Here is a 16,102-nt window from a genome sequence, read left to right on the forward strand (position 1 = left end):
GTGTATGTGTTTGTGTTCATGTGAAGGTCTGAGATCATCTTTAGGTTTCTTTGTTCAATTGTTCTTAACTTATATTTTGAGACAGGGTTTTTCATTGGACCTGAAGCTTATTGATTAGGCCAGACTGCCAACGAACTTCAGAGACCCACCGGACTCCACTATCACCCGTAGTTGAAGTTAAAGGCATGTACCACCATGGCCTAATTTTTAGAGAGTTCTGGGAACCTAAACTCAGATATTGTTTGTGTGGCAGGTACTTTACCAACTGAGTCATTTCCCCAGCTGTCAAAGGTTGTTAATTATTATATCTGAATCATCAGGAAATTTCTAAATTGTATTTTAGCACTCAATCCTTGATTTAAGGTGTGTATGTGTGTGTGTGTGTGTGTGTGTGTGTGTGTGTGTGTGTGTGTGTGTGTTTCTGACTGTTGAAGCAACACGATATTGGAAGCTGCAGTAATAAGATACTGCTCTCAGATCATCTGAGTTCAAGTATTAATTCAATCATGTCACTAGTCCATGACATAAGCAAGCTATGGGACCTCTTTCCTTGCTTTCCTTACCTTTAAAGAGATTATATTAACAGGATCTGGCTATTGGAGTTAATGAAGCTAATAGAGCTAATAATATAAAGCACTCATTACAAGAAATGTTCTAAAATGCCATCTATTACATTGTACATGTGGAATTTGGATCACTAAACATACAATAAACTAAAACAAATGCAATGTATACTATAAGATTGTCCTGACAGTCCCTATTTCCAGCACCTGCGATTTTCTAAGATAGGATAACATCTGATAAAGTAAATCTTTATCAGAAATATACTTAAAGTAATAACACTCAATACCCAAACACACACACACACACACACACACACACGCACAAACACGCACAAACACGCACAATATCTGAGCTTTCTTCCACACCAGGATTTAATTACCAAAAGTGCAAAAGTTTAATATGAGTTTGTATAGGACACAGTCATGAACACACCTTAACACAATCTACAAAAGAATACTACTAACCAAGGATCAAAGATCTATAAGTCTGCTGCTTGTATCAGGTCTCCGTGTTTTCTTTTGTGGTCATCATAGTTTACATATCAGTGATGAGATTCAAAGAATTGGGGCTAATATTAAAAAATATAACCCAAAAGCATGCTGCAGGAGAAATATTTGAATTTGTCTGAAGTTGAACTCTGAGACACAGAAACAGAAAGAAAGAAATACACTAGAGGAATGAACTGACTTTTAAAAGTGTTATTAGGTGAATGCTTTAAAAAAATAACTGCCAGTGCACGCTGTTTACGATTAGGCATCCTACCTACAGCACATTGTTGAGTCTCTACACAAAAGAGCATATTGCCTGTTGAGGGCCATCACATCTTTGCTTTCCCACACAGCCTTTACAATACTTTGTTGGGATTGTTTTTATGAACATATCCAGTTACAACAGTTTATTAAAGTATGTTTTATTACTGGTTCTTTGACCAGAAGACTCTCCATCTTCTAATTACATCTCACTGACTTCATGTTAGAAGTTCTTCAAGGTGAGACAGTCCATGTGAAATTAAGAAAAACATGAGTGGATCTTGTTGAAGTAATGTGTTTTCTTTGACCTTGTTCAAGTTCAGACTAAATGTTACCTTACTACTAACAAAAGGGATCCAAGGTTAAGTTGGCTTGGTATGTCAGATCAGCTGTTCTTCACAATCATTTCATTCAAAATATGAGTGATTATCAAGTTTTTTATTGTCTATCTTAACACTCAGACTATTTTCCACCTTATTTTAAATATAATTTTAGATGGGCATTACCTGATTTGATTAATAAACTCTTCTATTTTGACCAATTTAAAAAGTACATAGATTTTGTCTATTGGATATCAAAGAGCAAGATTATTTTTCATTGAATACAACCCCATATTTCAAGTTCTTAGGGTGAATTTTCAAAATCTTTCTTTTATTTTCTTTACTCACCAAGAAGTCTAATAATCATTCTGTTAATGGTATAATACTTTATATTAATTCGACACATTAACTTTTATACATATATTTTCACATGTATTATATTATCTAGAAGTTCTCCCAGATGACCACTTAGGTAGATAATGAAACAGATTTTGTGAGGTTAGATGACTGGCTGAAGTTTCATAGCTAACAGGGGACAGAGGAAGGACCAAAGTGCTTTTCACTCTGTCTTAAATTCCCTTTCTTTCTTTGCATTAATGGTTTTAGATGTCAGCAATTTTATCACTGAGAAGCTACTTTTCCCTTTGGTTGGAGAAAATTGCCTTTTCTTTCTGCAGAGTCTTTTAGCCTTATTGTGAAGTATATTTTTTGAACAATGCCAGCTTTAAAATGTCATTTACTTCAGATTCTGAAATTATGACCTATTAGAAGCAGTGTGGGAATGTCTGCCAGTACAGTGGATGCTAGTGCTTGGGCTCTGAGTTGTGTGTTGAGTTGACCCAGGTTGGTTACAAATAGAGGCTAGCTAGTCATGTGTAGGATTCAGGCTTTCTAAGGGTGAAGTCCTGATAGCCTATTATTTAAGGACATTTCAAAAAGGCTCGATGTGGTTAGGTGCAGATATAATTTCCAAGCAGTGATGTTGTATCTGGAGTACTGGATGACAGCTACGAAATCTAATTCAGACAATAATTCAGGGTCAGAATCTGCACCATTGTCAGGTGCATTGTGAGTGAGAGGAAGACAACACAATTAGGTTAGGAATCTGTACTTTCAGGGGAAATGTTTTTTACATACATGAATTTGTTGAGTTGCTTGGCCTATCAGAAAATGCTGCTCCTACTACGGGTGATCTTGGGACTCTGTAAGTCAGATAGTAGCTTTTATTATTTTATTTTATTTTTTTAGGATGACTTTTTGGGTATTCTTATTAGTGGCAGAGTTGTACATGATTAAACAGACTTATTCTCAAGCAAGACATTCCTTGAATGGTCTTGGAAGTAAAGTTAATTTATTCAATGATATCCATCCAAGAACAAAGATAATTTGTTCAATCCCTGAAATGTTTAACATCAAGTCAGAGAGAATCAGTAGAAGTCAATGAATTCTCAGGGCTCACTGAGAATGAGACACTACTGAAAATTTTCCTTAGCTTAAAATAATATAGTAATGCCAAGAAACATAAAGGGAAAAAATAAGTTCTGAGTTTCTATGACTTGAGAGTCTAAAGCACAACATCGATAATTAATAATCAAACTCAGTTGTTCTCATCAGTGCATTTGGTCCAATGTAACTGGTTTTTTTAGGGCACTTCTCTGTCTTCAAAAAGTCATCAGATTCTTGATTAAAGAATTCCTGTAAACTCTGGGTGTCTACTGGTATGATCTGAAAATTGTTCATGTGGAGTCAAGCTGTGAGGTTTGAATGATTAGGACACTTGGCAGAGAATTTTTCATGAAGTTCCAAGAGTGTCCCTTTTCTTGAGGATAAAATATCTATCTTGTATAAAATCTATCTCGTATAAAATCTATGTGTTACAAAAATCTCATAGCAGTGCCTTTAAGCAAATATGAAGGAAAATAGTACCTATAGAAAAAAGCAGGACAGAATGATAATGGTTAATTTATTATAAGTAACAACAACAGAAAGGAAGTGCAATTATTCATTGGATATAATAAATAATGTCATAAGTTCCACTCTTTTTCTCCACAAACATGTTATAGATGAAGAAATGAGTTAATATCAGTGACCTACCCATTACTCATTGTTCAAAATACTATGCCAACCCTATGTACTTATATGTACTTAACCTAGACTAAGCTTCTTTCCTGCTTTGGTAGTTTTCATGATAGTCCTAATAGTAAAGTGGAGTTCCTTAAGAAATGGGGACATACCAAAAGGTTTAATTATTTCTGCTTTTTGTAAAATGAAAGATCAAACGTGTATGCTTCTCTAAGGGCCTCACAGAAAATCTCAGAGGTTGTTTTAAGTAAAGGGTAATTCTGGCATTTTTAATTCAAGTGTATTCTTTTTTATTCTAAAATTTAGATTTGATCCCTGGAAAGCTACATCAAAAATTATTTAAAGTTGTTTATTGTATCAAGAGAGAATCATAGATACTCGTGAGATAATAACTAGTTACCTAATTAGCCAAAGTGACTTAAATTACAAAAAACCTGCAAGACTATGCAAAATCTTAATGAAACTTAGGCATGAAGAACTTTGAACTATGTTAAAGATAACAAGTTTATCATGAAGACACCATAGGCACAAAAGATGTCCTAAGTTAACTGGGCAGAGTTCAATAAAAGTAGAATCCAGAGTGGGTACTATCCTTTGTCAAGAACTCCAATATCAATTTATCTTTTTTCTTTCTTTTGAGACAAGGGTATCAGTAAAAAGGTTGTGGTGTTCGCAGGATCTGCACCATCCAAGCATGGTGGGCTCCCAGTGCTGGGAGAGGAAGTAGACACAAGCCCCTACCCCTATATGTCTCCAATTAATAATTGTTTGCAAAGGAAAAATGAGTTTGTTTGTTTTTTTTTTCAACAGAATTTTGCTGGGTTTACAAACCACAATTAAGAGCAGGACACATGACCAGTAGTGGACGCACTACGCAGACCGTCTTAATGGTATTTTGGTGTTTTGTTGTAGCTGTTTGATTTTGTTTGAATTTGTTTGATTTTGTTTGATTTTGCTCACTCATGGTGCTTTGTTTGGACATCGTTAAAAAAACATACATTTTCTGACTTTGTTTTTTAATGGATTTTCTCTCTGTGTGAATGAATGTGTCTCAGGTTTTTATATGTTATCTGTGCCTTTTTTTTTTTACTTGTGGTTGGTTCTGTCCTATTCTGGTTTGTTTGCTTTTATTTTATCTCATGTTATTATTATTGCTATTATTAGTTTAGATATCTGTCATACTTTAATGACAGAAAGTAAGGGTATGGGTTTGGGTGGCTAGGGAAGTGTGGACGATGTGGGAGGTTCTGGGAGAGGAGAAAAGCACAATCAGAATATATTTCCCAAAAAAATTAATTTTCAATTCAAGATAATATTAAACTACTCTTTGGACCTGAATTAGCTATATAGATAAAATATATATAAGGACTATAAATATGGGCAAAAAGGAAAATCTGGTAGAAAAATGAAGTGAAGACATATAGTTTCTAATCTGAGATTTCAAGATTCCTTCATCAGATGTGTAAGTGTCGTCTGTGTGTGTGTGTGTGTGTGTGTGTGTGTGTGTGTGTGTGTGTGTAAAATAATCAATGGAAGAATTTTGTTGGAATGTCATATGTGGGTTTAATGGTATGCTTGGTTGTCAACTTGATTACTCTAAATGCTAGGAAGTTGGTGATTCTTGCCTGGATATATGTGATGTTCTAGAGAAGACTAAGCTACAGATCTAAGCTGTTGAGTGACTTATTTCCTTAATGGACTTACAATATAGTAGCATTGCTGTTAGGTGGGGTCTAATTAGAGAAAACAGCACTGGGGTTGTGACCTGGGACAAGACTACCATATCTTTTTTCTTTCTGTTTCCTCTTTCTTTCTGCTTCCTTCTTACCTTGACTTACACTGATCTTCTTTATCCACTGTATCAGAATGGACCAACATCTCTGAAATCATGAGCCAAGATTCATCAACCCTTCTCCACATTGCTCTCTCATGTATGTGAAAAAGCATACAGTGAATAAAAGGTAATTTATTAAAAGTCACTCTGGACAGTTAAAATGATTTAAAAAATAAACAGTATGAAGAATTTGTGGGGGCTGAAGAGATGGCTCAGTGTTTAAGAACATATTCCCCCATTTCATGGGACCCGATTTTGGTTTTCAACACCCAAGACAGATTGCCTGCAACCACCTATAAGTCTAACTCCAGAGGATCTGATCCTCTCTTCTACCTTCCATGACCCCTGATCTTATGTACATGTATACACATGGCACACACACATGCACACATGCATGTACATACACACTCACACCTAAAAAGAAAAAAGAATCTGTTACAGAGTGAAACCCCCATCTGTTTTTATTATGGAAGTTAATGAAGTACACATAGCCTCTGTGTAGCAGCACAGAGTAAATAAGGAGGTAGCACATTAGGGAACTGAATGTAGTCTGATGTATGCACAGTAAAGAAGTACATTGAAGATAGTGTTACATCCCTGGGAACACTCATTTGCACAGAATGGTCTTGCAGCAAGCTGTCAGTTCGGGGCTGAATCCATACATTCCTAGAATCATCACCCAATGATGAAATCTGACAAGTGTCAGGCTTGCCCAAGGCTCCTTCACTTAACTGACCCTCTCTCCTTCTTTGACAGCTCCAGAATGAAGTTTATTTCCTGCATTTAATGGATTTGTCATAGAACTTAATTGAATCTTCCAGATAAAAGAAATTTAGGACAACTTCAATAGTCTAGCTTGTAGCCTTGCTAGATTCCTCAAGACCTGAATATCAATCCAGGCACTTGGAAGATGGGCTGGGATAATTGCAAATCAGACTTATCAGGCCCAAAGCATAAATCCCTTTTTCATCTGTCTAAAAGTCCAGATTTAGGGATTTAGGAAAGAAAAAGTGTTTTAGGGAAATAATTTGTGCTTGGAGAATCAAATTTCTCAACAATTTTTTCCTGGTAAAAATATTAGATAATACTTGACAATCAAGTTTACTATTAGGATAAGTATTCCTTAGGCAGAAAGTATTTTGCAAGTATGCTCTGATTGCTTTTCTGAAATGATCACTAATCAATTTAAAGTGACTTTCAAACAAAATAATCAAACACATACATATTGAATGGACTAGTTTCCTAATTATGTACAACTTAAATATTGGGGAGTGTTCTTGTTTAGCAGAGACAATATATACTGTCTACCTCATTCCTAAGGATCAAATGTCTGATCACATGTGTTTATAAACTGACAAGATATTTGATTCATACATTAGAGTCTGAAATTTTGTATCACAAAGAACCTATGTCTAAAAATAAAATATGGCCCCTCCTTTCCCAGGTTGATGCTTTTTCTATTGAGTAAGAAGAAAATTGAAAGCAAACAACAGAGTTTAGAAAATGAACTAGTAAATGAAATGGTTTGTTTAGTCAGTCTTAGAAATCTTGGGCATAATCGAATCATTTGTCTTTTTGACAGTTACTTATGAAGTCATATTATGCAAAATCAAGGTGTCTGAAAAAATGTAAAAAAAATGATACCTAAGATGTAAGACTATTTTACTTTTATTTATGGCTTTTTGAATAGGCAATTTCCCTAGTGCCCTCTGCTTCAAATAAAACACTGATACGAGAAATTGCTTTAACTCATGCCTTGATAGTAAAAATTATGTACATCAAACTTTAATACCTTTCTGTATGCTTTGAGATTAGATTACAGAGTAATAATCAAGGTGTTCCATTTTTTTCCTTTTCGTGTTGGCAACTCAACTTTTAGTTTTGCTTTTCTATTATCCTGGATGCTATTGTTGTTGTGTTTTCCCCTAATATGCAGGTATTTGGAGACTTAATAAAATTATGAATTAATAAGACATGTTTTGTTGCTTGCCAACCTTCCCTGACTCCTCTTGGTAGCTAGTTTCCTTGATTAATTAAATACAAGCTATTGTAATTATCTGTTAATATAACAGTTTCTTTACTAGACTCTAACCTCATTAAGAGCATATCAAATGTTTTGATGTCTGTGTATCCCAGCAGGAACATAGGAATGTTTACATTTGTTGACTGATTTTATAAACAAATAAATGAGTGAAAGGGCAGCAAGACTATTTTGTAGGAGTTTTTGGAACACTGTAGATACTATAGTTTTGGAGTGAGGTTGGGATAGATAGGCATAGTGAAGTAAGCTGGAAACAAAGGTCTTGAATCATAATGGTGTTTCTAACAGAATGAATTTGGATACATTCCTAAAGTAAAAAGATCTGGAAAGTATTAGTAACAATGACAAGGTTAATCTTGAGCAATGACATGGAAAAACACACTCCTCCATGGTCTATCAATTATTGGGCCACTCAAATATGAACAGTAACTATTGTCATATATAAGGATGACTTGAGGTCCATAACAGTTAAGTACAACTTGAATTAGGGTTAAACAAGAGATGAGCGGTTGCTTTTCAGTAACTAGGAGTAGGGGTATAATGTTCCCCCAAACAATATGGTCACTGGGACCTGTTCTCTATAGAGCCTCGTACATTATTCTCTGTGGTATTCACTCAGTCAGAAGGGATATTTTTTCCCTTTAGGATTGCAAGATATCTACAGTTCAATGGGTCCATTCTAGTAAAGAAAATGCTGGAAAGAAGAAAGTGTGCCTCCTTCTTAATCATCTACTGATAGAGACATGATGAGGTTCCAAGAAATGTTCCAAATGCTCTTGGCTATTTACTTGTATCAGGTTGGATATCATACCTATTCCAAAAGCAACAGCTGGTAACAGCAGTAGGTTATCTTTGTGGGTCAGGTTCTGTGATTCTAAACTCTAGCGTCAAAGGGAAATTTAAAGCTAAAAACACTTTACCAGATACTAACTTAATGAGAATTTCTAGTTATTGTTGAGGCTGTTCCACTGTATGAATGCCTGGATGTTATTATAAAATTTATAAAGTTTAAAATGAGGGACTTGCTTATACAGCTGAGGCAGACTGGTGTATTGGCTAATTGTATTCCAGCTTGATACTAGCTAGAGTCATTTTGGAAGAAAGAACTTCTACTGAGAAAATGTCCCCATTTCTCAGTATGTCTGTTGATGCATTTTCTTGCTTTATGATTGATATGTGAGGTCTCAGATCTTTATGGTCAGTACAACTTCTAGGATGGTGGCCCTGGGTGCTAGAAAAAGGTAGGCTGTGCAAGACATGATGTACAACTCAAGAGCAATATTCTTCCATGTTCTATGCATCAGTTCCAGCCTCCAGTTTCTTGTCCTGAGTTCCTTTTCTGAATTCCATGGATGATGGACTCAAATTTGACTATAAGGTCAAATACACCCTTTCTTCTTCAAGTTGTTTTTAGCTGTAATGTTTTCTCAGAGCAATAGAAATACTAAGACAATTGGCAGCCATGAGTGACATAGATGCCTCTCCGTGCAGAAAGAAGCTTTTTGTCACCTCAGCTGTGAACGAGAGGAGGAAGTCCCTCATTAACATTCATTCTTTCAGTCAGCTTCCCTTGTGAATATCAGTGTGTGTCTGTGGCAGCCCATCAGAGTTAGAATCTGTGAACTGTGGAGATGATTGGATTGAGTAAGAATTAAATCCAGGTCTTTTCTGGTCTTAGCAAAGAATGCTAAATTGAACCAATCAGTCAAGAATGTCCCTATCAGATTTCCCAGACTCCATGCTCTCTTCCAATGTGGTCTGTTTTATTATTTAGGGCAGTTTTCCCTAGCATTTTAGACTCTGCCGTCAGTAACCCACTCTCTTCAGTACTCTTAAGCATGATGCAGGGCTACCATACTTAAGGTTAGCTGGCTGAAAAAAGGGCTGAAGCTAATTTTCTAACTCTTCTACCTTGTGGCAACTTATCTTCAAAACTGGTATGTTAACTTTTTGTCAGAGATACTAAAAATGTCGAATTGGTTTATGAATGATAGGCATTTGCTCCATGTAAGAGCTTATAAAATCAGCTGATGGCTTGTTTTATCTTACAAATACAGATCTGTGTTTGTAGGTGTTGGTTAAGCCATTACTAGCACCGAGATGGTGAACACAGTTACACATTCTTTCTGTCACCTCTGCTCTGTCAGAACCCTCTGACACCTCTATTGTTTGTGAGCATTTTTATAGCACCTTTGTTTATATCTACATTGTCTTTAATATATCCATAAATAATTAAAACTATATTTACATTGTGAAAGGCTCCTTGTCCCAAATTAGTTAACAAATTTTATTTTACTTTAAAATTTTCTTTGTTCTTGATAATGCCATATAAATGTACACTGAGCTATCATATTTCTTCCCGTTTCCGTCTTCCAATGCCCCCAGTGTTGAGAAGACTGAACAAGACCCTCTTCTAATTTTATGTCTACATAATGTACTGAGTTCACTTAGTGCTAAGCATGTGTGTATTGGTGTGGAGCCTTCCAGAGGAGCGTGGTAACCCTGCCAGTGACCACAACACCAAAGAAGAGTGATTTTCCCTGCCCCAATAAGTATAAACTACCAATAGGTCCTTAGAAAGGAATAGGTCAGAAGATCATGTATAGCACTGTCTTAGTGTTCTATTGCTGTGAGGAGATATCATGACCAAGACAGCTCTTATAAAGGAAAACATTTAATTGGGAGCTTGCTTAAAGTTTCAGAGGGCTCCTGCCTGAAAGCAGCTGGAAGTCATGGTGTTGCAGTGATCTACCACAGTAGACTGCACCTCACTCTTCCTCTCTATGAAATCTGGCCACTAGGAAGTTTTGTGGCTAGTTTTTGATTGTTCTTTCCATTCTGCAGGCAGTGTGTTTGCTATCTGCAGCAATCAGGTCTTATGATTTAGTTATGGTGAGTAATCCAGGACAATGGTAATTGCTTGTGTTGTTTTGGAGACCAATGGAGGCTCCCGACCAATCACTTTTAGGGAGGCATCCCATGCATTGAAGTGCAATTTTCATTTAATAACCCACATAGTCTAAGTGAGATGGTCCACCATTTAGGTTAATTGTATTCAAACTTCTTGTGTGTGTGTGTGTGTGTGTGTGTGTGTGTGTGTGTGTGTGTTAATGTTACGATTTTTATTATTTTATCTGGATACCCTCAACTGTTACCAGAGCTCCTGTTTTTTGACAAATATTTGCTTAGATCAAATTACTGGAGGAAATGTCCATTCGCTTCTACGAGTCACATTTGCTTGCAACAGTCGGTTCCTGGATCAGCGTGGGGATTTAAACACAGCCTTGCCCACACCATGATGTTAGGCAGGCTGGGATTAAAGGGGACTGCAGGAGTGAGGTATGCATCTGCAAAGAGGAAGCCTCATGAGCTGATTCAGCTTCAGTATTCTGCGTCATAGGGATTTTCCTCTATGTTTCTGTCCCAGGCAGCAGGCAGCCCCTCCAGCTTCCGTTGAAGCACAGGATAGTGGTCGTCTCCTCGTCGCTCAACTGGAAGTCAAAGACCTGAATATTCTCTTGTATATGAGCTGGCGTCATGAGATCTGGGGATCACTGCCACGTTCCTGGATGTGGAACCGAATCAGAACCTGGGGTATAGTTTTCTTGTGCTTGGCGGCAATCTCTTTAATTTTGGGGTACTTTAATAGTGAAGGGTCCTCTGGCTTGGCGCTAGGCCTGTCTGGGGAGCCCAGGGGACTGTATGCTGTGACTGTGATGCCCTTGGAGTGACAGTATTGGGTCAGTTTTTCCTGGGTGAGGTTAGGGTGGCACTCAACCTGGTTGGTCACTGGCTTATGTTTCAGTCCAGGCTTGTTCAGGAGCCTTTCGATCTGGAAGTGACTGAAGTTGGAGACGCCCAGAGTTTTCGACAGTCCCTGGTCCACCAGTTCCTTCATGCCCTCCCAGGCTTCCAACAATGTTGTTTTATTGGTAAGGATACTGCCTTGATCCTCTTTGGGGAATAACTCCTTTCTCGGCTGAAGTCCCTGTGGCCAGTGAATAAGATAGAGGTCCAAATAGTCGAGCTTGAGATCCATGAGGGTCTTCTGAAAGGCTTCCTTTAGCAGTTTTTTCTCAAAGCAGGTGAGCCACAACTTGCTGACAATGAAGAGGTCCTCCAAACTTCTTTTAAAGGTTGTCTTTCAAAGTTTAGTTATGAGTGAGTTTCCTTATGGCTTTTTCATACGTTCTTAGTAGGGTCTAACTCACGCACTAACCTTCCTGTACCCTATTCCCGGGCTCTCATCCTTCACTTACATCCCTAGAGCCCCAGTCTTCTCCCCCTCATCTCTCATTTCACGTGTATTCTAATATCCATCTCCCCAGTTCTTTCTGAATTCATGCTGTGAGACAGTAGGCTTCCATGTGGTTTTTCACACACCTTCCCTTTATCTCTTCCCTTCATTGGCTGTGCTTCTCCGTTCTTCTAAGTCTCTCCCTGATTAAGCCTCTCCATCCCAAGTGCTCACCATCCCATCTCTACTTTCATTTTATCTGTAATCTATTACCCAACCTCCCTTACCATACTGGGCCCCTGTGATGGTTTGCATATACTTGGCCGAGGGAGTGGCACTATTAGGAGGTGTGGCCTTGTTGGAGGAAGTGTGTCACTGTGAGGTGGGCTTGGAGACCCTCCTCCTAGCTGCCTGAGGATGCTCAGTCTGTTCCTGGCTTCCTTCGGGTGAAGATGTAGAACTTGGCTCTTCCTGCACCATGCCTGCCTGGATGCTACCATGCTCCTGCCTTGATGATAATGGATTGAACCTCTGGACCTGTAAGCCAGCCCCAAGTAAATGTTGTCCTGTATAAAACTTACATTGGTCATGGTGTCTGTTCATAGCAATAAGACAGCCCCTTTTAAATTTCTGGCTTTGTCTGATGTTCAACACACAGTCTTGGGACCATTCACCAATTTACATGTCATCTTTGTGCAAGGTCTGTGTTAACCTTCTGTTCATTGTTCCAGTTTTGGTATGTGTAGTGTATGAGCACTACACAATTTACAATTTACCATGCAGGAATATATCTGTAGACTTTTTTTCTCCACCTCCATTCTCTTGGTAAGACTTGAACTGGTGATTTACTTCTTTGCTTAACTTTATCTTTAATGAACTCATCCTCTTGCATGTTTTCTTCTTTTTTTGTGTGTGTCATGCTTTATTGATTTTTTTCCCTAGATCAAAACTTTTCAGGTGACTTTCCTGTTTTCACGTTAAATTTAATATAAAAGGTTCCAGTGCTAAAACAAAGTTCATTGCATTTTGATCAATACAAACATGAGAGATTCATGTTACAGTTTCAAAATATACTTATATCAACACGAAATTACTGTTCTACCAGAAGACCTTTCCTCAGTCCTCTGGGAATGCTGACCTCCTTTTATTCCGTCAGCTCCCCCATGGTGTTACTTCGGAGCCTTCCCAAGAAGTGCCCCACTACCTCCTCATTGTGCTTTCTTTACGTGGCTGCTTTCTAACATTCCTTTCTCACTCTGGCTTCTGTTTCCCAGGCTTCATGTCATGACTTCTCACATCTGAGTGTGGCATCCTTCTGGTTTCTCACTCTGCCCCACTGGACATAGTGTGATTATACCACGTGAAGATGTAGGACTCTCCTTTGTACCCCATGCTCTGAAAGAACCCACGTGTGACCCAGATTATAGCATAGTGAAGGTACAGTCCCACGTAAAAAAAATCTCAGTCCTCATAACTATATGAAAGTCGAAGGCCTTTGAGAGTCAGAGGAAATGAGCATGCATTTTCAGCACATTTAGTGTTTATGGACTTATATACCTAACATCCCTGTAAAGGAAGTGTACAACCAAACTTATTTAAAAGTGACTTTTCCACAGCATGGACATAACGCATATTTTTAAAGCTCTCGGTACAAGTAGGTTTTCTTCACTGTCTCGGGAGGTATTTCTACCCACATTATGGATTGGATTTCTAGTTTCTCAGCCTTTCTGTTTATCCCCAGCATGCCTTTGGGTGCGCTATCATGTGTGTCCCTGCTGAATGGTGCCCTTTGATTCTGTTGCCGTGAGGGGCAGTGACTACATTTTGAGATTTCAAGTTGAGTTTCAGTTTCATGCACTGGACATCCCAGTGTGACCTTAGAGCACTTCAGCGAGTCTTTAAAGCTTTGTATTTTCTCTGAAAAAAAAAGAGAGAGTTCTAAAAGCACATTTTTTTCACAAATACACTTGGCCTTTGAGCACAATCATCCCAGCAAGAATTAGCTGGTATGTTCTTGAGATGTGACCATTTGAGTCTAAGAGGGAAGCAATCTTCTTTGATTTCCCACCGTTACACTGGTCTTGAAAATGGATTGCTAACTTATTTTTAACTTTTTTCCCACTGTATGTTTTATTTTTAAGAATTATTATTTTAGTAGGATGGCATCATATGGAAAATAATTTTGTAATTCTTGTTTAAAACAGAAACATAAAATGAAAAGGGTTAACAAGAGGTACATTTTAAAAATTATTTTACTACTTTTACTTTGTGTGTGTGTGTGTGTGTGTGTGTCTATGTGCATATGCATGTGTGCATATAACTCCCAGACTTTCAAAGGAAGAGAGGAAATATCTATTAGCTAGCACAAAATATTTCCTTTATTGTAGGGAGGTACTATTAGTATAAAAAGAAGCTTATTATGTCTCCAAACTAGAGGGAATTGAGTAATGAATAAAGATGTTTTCTGATGTGATGTCATGTGAGAAGTAAGTCCCAATATGCTTCTTGGCTACATACTTAAAGACAATTGCGTTATTCATTGTCTTTTTCATACCTTCATCATGAATTGTCCATTCTGGATCCCTCTAGAGATGGAGTTAGAGCTGGTTGTAAGTGGTCTGATCTGAGCTCTCGGAAACAAACTCTGGCTTTCTGTAAAAGTAATGAATGTGTTTAAGTGCTGGGCTGTCTCTCCAGTCTCTAAATTACATGTTTTTGATTGGCAGCTATAAAAATTAGTGAATAAGGCAAGTATATAAAGCAAGTATATTTGGGGCTATTGATTAATTGATTGATTGTGTGTGTGTATGTGTGTGTGTGTGTGTGTGTGTGTGTGTTGTATGATCTATTTATGTGTGCATGCATGTGTTAGCAGGTACACATGCTGGTGCCTATATGTCTGGAGACTAATGTTGACCTTGAGTATCACAACGTCTTAACAAATATTCATGGAGCTGATAAAATATTTGAGGAAAACTTTAATTTTTAAAGAATAGAATAACAAAACATCACTAAAAACATGAGACTAGATTTGCTTAGCTTTGTAGTGCATCCTGTAGGACCGAATCCTTAAGCTTCCTTTTGTTTACTTTCTTCATTATTCCTCATGTTCAATTCATTCATCAAATACTTTAGTATGTTTCTTATCGGAGGTATCTTTAGTTTCATGAGAGGGAGAGGGAAAGTGAGAGTGAGAGTGAGAGTGAGAGTGAGAGTGAGAGGGAGAGGGAGAGGGAGAGGGAGAGGGAGAGGGAGAGGGAGAGGGAGAGGGAGGGAGAGCTTCCTATTTGAATCTTTGTAAATAGTTTCCTCGGACTTTATTTCTTTACTATTTACAAACATTTGTACTATCTGCCAGAATATGTGATTGAAACTATTGATTTGGTCCAGATTTTTGGAGCTGTTTAATTTTCCTTTAATCTAATTGAAAAGATCAAAAGTCATATGTGCCTGTGTGTATTTGTTAATCTCTGTCAGAACCAGGAAATGTTTGTGACATGTCTAGCAATGCCTCAAGGACCTTGTGAAAAGTAAATTGGATATGGGCTTTGAATAAATAAATGCCATTTAGCCTGTGCTGTTACTGAAGTAAAGACTCAGGGAAAATCTGTATTTTCATCAGAGCACAGTGAACCTGGAAAGTGGTCCTGGGAAATCAGTTTGCCTAAGATCTGAGAACTGCACCAGAAGCTAATGTCTGGTGGCAGAAGGGGACCACATACTGGGAACTTTGCTGGGGAAGGGGAGTGTGATGTTGGTCTACTGTAATCACCCAGAACTGAGGGTGAACGAGGCAGCTAACAAGAGGCACTCTCCCACTTGGTTACCTTCAAGCTGTTATTACCAACACTGGGCTTTACCGTACAGTATATCAGCCATATCTATGTCAGCATGGCCTCACTAAGCTGAAAGAGAAGATAGAAAATGTCTGAGGACCATGTGATCCTAGAACAAGCATTCTTCTGATTAGGTTTTAAATTATCTGGCAGCACGAAAGGAAAAGCAAACACACGCCAGGCATTTTCTTTGTACCCAAACATTACAAACACATCATTTATCTTCCTAAAAATTCTTGAGCGGACACTGCCTTTTCTCCTTTGGTCTTGGATGTGACACTTTCACCTATAAAAGCCATGAAATTACCTTGTAAGTCTTCCACGTGTACTGCAGAAGATAAGAAACTCTGAAGTAAAAGATGTCTAAGCATTTGTGTGGATTCCTCTTTCAGTTGCAGACTCATGAGGAAGTGTACAGTGGGTCCACATCAATGGTCTG

At 37.8% G+C, this 16,102-nt stretch overlaps 1 non-coding gene and 1 pseudogene across 1 annotated transcript; both read right to left on the bottom strand.

Moving 5' to 3' along the window:
• Nucleotides 1–10,849: 10,849 nt before the first annotated feature.
• On the bottom strand, nucleotides 10,850–13,219 carry Akr1b8-ps2 (aldo-keto reductase family 1, member B8, pseudogene 2; annotated as a pseudogene).
• Nucleotides 12,482–12,587, bottom strand: LOC120093314 (U6 spliceosomal RNA). The gene has a single exon (XR_005486418.1). It is a non-coding gene; the product is annotated as a U6 spliceosomal RNA (small nuclear RNA).
• Nucleotides 13,220–16,102: the final 2,883 nt, after the last annotated feature.

Source organism: Rattus norvegicus, chromosome 6 (genome assembly GCF_036323735.1).
Source record: "Rattus norvegicus strain BN/NHsdMcwi chromosome 6, GRCr8, whole genome shotgun sequence".
NCBI lineage: Eukaryota > Metazoa > Chordata > Mammalia > Rodentia > Muridae > Rattus > Rattus norvegicus.